Raw genomic sequence first — 2,941 nt, forward strand, 5'->3', positions numbered from 1 at the left:
CTTCTTTACTCCCTCTCTTTCTCTCTCTCTCTCTTTTGCATGATCCGAGAAAAAATTGGATTAACAGCGATGATGTTGCCTTGCGAGATATAGATGATATAAATATAAATACATAGGTATTAGAAAAAGAAAAGAAAAAAAAAGGACAGAATACGGGCGTTTATGCGAAGAAAAAAAAAATATATATATATATAAACAAGTGTGCAAGGAAAAGTGTTGTGTATATTTGTAACACGTGTAATTTGCTTCGTTATATTCCATATGTATATTATTCTTACCTCGTAAAGTAGTTTATTGTTAAAAAAAAAGGAAATAAATGTGCTTTCATAAACTAGTAGAGTAACGATCTGTATAGTGTAATTCTAAAAAAAAAAGAAAAGAAAAAAAAAAAGAAAGAAAGAAAAGAAAAGAAAAAAAACACGAAAATTGTTCGACTCGATAATATGATGAGATATGAATGAATTGAAAATTTAAGATTTGATATGAAACAATTTATTGGTGTTTCAATTTTAATGTTTAATGATATTCGAATATTCGAGATACGATGATCTTCTCGCTGATAGATATTTAAACAAAAAAAAAAGAAAAAAGAAAAAAAAGAGAGATTATGTATTATCTTCTTTAGATTGACATATTTGTGTCTCCAGTGAATCTATATCCTGGAAAGTCTACCAGAACCCTACAAATGTGATCAAAGGTAGTTTCGATTAGGCGAAATTCTATTAAAGCAAGGCGTGAAAAAAATAGATTGAAAATTCATTTAGATTGCGTAAAAAATTCGTTTTTTCATATATAATTTGCATATATAATAGAAAAATAAAAGAAGAAAATGTCATGCTGTTGGGGAAAAAAAAAAAAAGACAAACAAACATTATCGCGAATTCATTGTTCGTTTTTCGATCGTATCTCATCGATTAATTTATTCCAATCGACGATACAAACTGCGTTACATACCGAATATGTTTAAGCATCGTAATTATTAATTGCGCGACGCAAATAGAATTTATTATTACACGTAAAAACGAACACAGGATACACAATGTTTCTCTACCTCTTCTAAGAAATCATCGACATTTTGTTTCTTATTCCTAAAATATTATTAAAATATTAAAAATATCGTATAAAATTATACATATAAATATATATATATACATACATTTAATAGCTAATATCCCTAATGAAATATTAATAACAGAAAAAAAAAAACGTGCTCAGACATAGGATGTGATATAGCGTAGACTGCTTCGAGGATTTTGCATGAAAATCCTGAGTCGCGAAAAAACCCTCTCTCTCTCTCTGAATAGTCTTAAAAAATGAGAAAAAAAAAGACATTAATACCGCATTGGAATAATACGTATATATATATATATATTACGTATACATATACAATATGTTACAATCGTGTATCGTTACAATGTATAATGAATGTATATCACTGAGCGAGTATTCAGAAGATACGTTATATATATATATTTCGAGAAGGTATTTGTTGTTTCCTATGCTCCTCGATCGTGGTTAGCGAATTAAATTAATTATACATGTACATAAATAAGAGGAAAGGAATATATATGATATACTTTGTAACATTCTTGTAATTAAATAGTTACACGAGCCGCGATGTACTTTCGCGTAATAACGATTTCTTGATGATCCACGAATATCACTGTAATATTTATATATATATATAAATACGTATATAATTTTAGATAAGATTGTACGCGAAAGAAAACTTACGAGGAAACGAATCGTTTGATATTTATTTTTACTTAAATTTTTGCTGCTTCGTCTTCCGATCTTTATATTCTAATTTCATAACTTTGATAATTATAACAAATTATTATTAACATCAAATTGAAATGAAAGATGTTATATTCAATGATACATTGAACGGAATTTGTATCGTAATCGATTGATCGTCGTTGCAAAACTTCGACGCCATCTGTTGGCTATAAATCGTATTAATAATATTTATTCGATCGAGCGTAAATTTTTCGAATTTTTATCCGTTTTCACGAATTTTTTTTTTTTTTTTTTTTCCATAGATAAACATAGATATTTATGCATACAAATATATCTTTCAACGAAACGTAAAAATTACGTTCGCAATTACGAAAGCAGCGCCACTGCGAAAGAGCAGGTTTCGAGTCCTTGTGTACCTTCGTGACCGGTGACGCGTGGAAGATCGAGGACAATGATCGAAGTGCAATTATATTTACGAAGAAGAGAAACGAAAGAATGAGAGGAGAAATTATTTTTCAGCGAAATGTCGATGGCCTCCCTTGAAATTAGATAACAATCGTAGTGAAGAGTCGACGACATTCTGGACTCGCATTTCTCGCGTCACTGTGTCCCTCTCTATATATGTCTCTTTCTATATATGTTTCTTCTAATATCATATCGCAAAGATATCGGATCGACGTGTAATCCGCTCGAAAAGGCCTAACAAACGATACACTAATAATGTTCACTGATATCACTTCATCATACAAAGATACATTTATTTATACCATATTTGTTATAACAACCGCCATCTTCCTTTCCAAAAACTTCATTGTAACATGTGCGCGTAACACGTGCGCATAACACGTGCGTGTAACACGATCGATTTGTTCTAAGGATGATAATTTTCGAAAAAAAAAACGATTACTCAAGAAGAATATTATAATACAATCTCGTCGAAAGCACATCGCGCTCGTGAATCGAATTTATTTATCATCATCTCTTTGTTCATCGACACTGGACACGAACACCTTCTAATTTAGATTATTCGATGGGTACTAATAAATTAAACTAATTCTATCGGATATCGTTGCTCTCGAAAAATGAGAAAGATGAACGGAATACACACATATACAATATAAAGAAAAATTTTCGCGAGCAATCATAAGTGGTATTATTGTAATGTTATTGTACAGATATATATATATACATATATATATAT

This window comes from Apis dorsata, unplaced genomic scaffold (genome assembly GCF_000469605.1).
Source record: "Apis dorsata unplaced genomic scaffold, Apis dorsata 1.3 scaffold_98, whole genome shotgun sequence".
NCBI classification, from domain to species: Eukaryota; Metazoa; Arthropoda; class Insecta; order Hymenoptera; family Apidae; genus Apis; species Apis dorsata.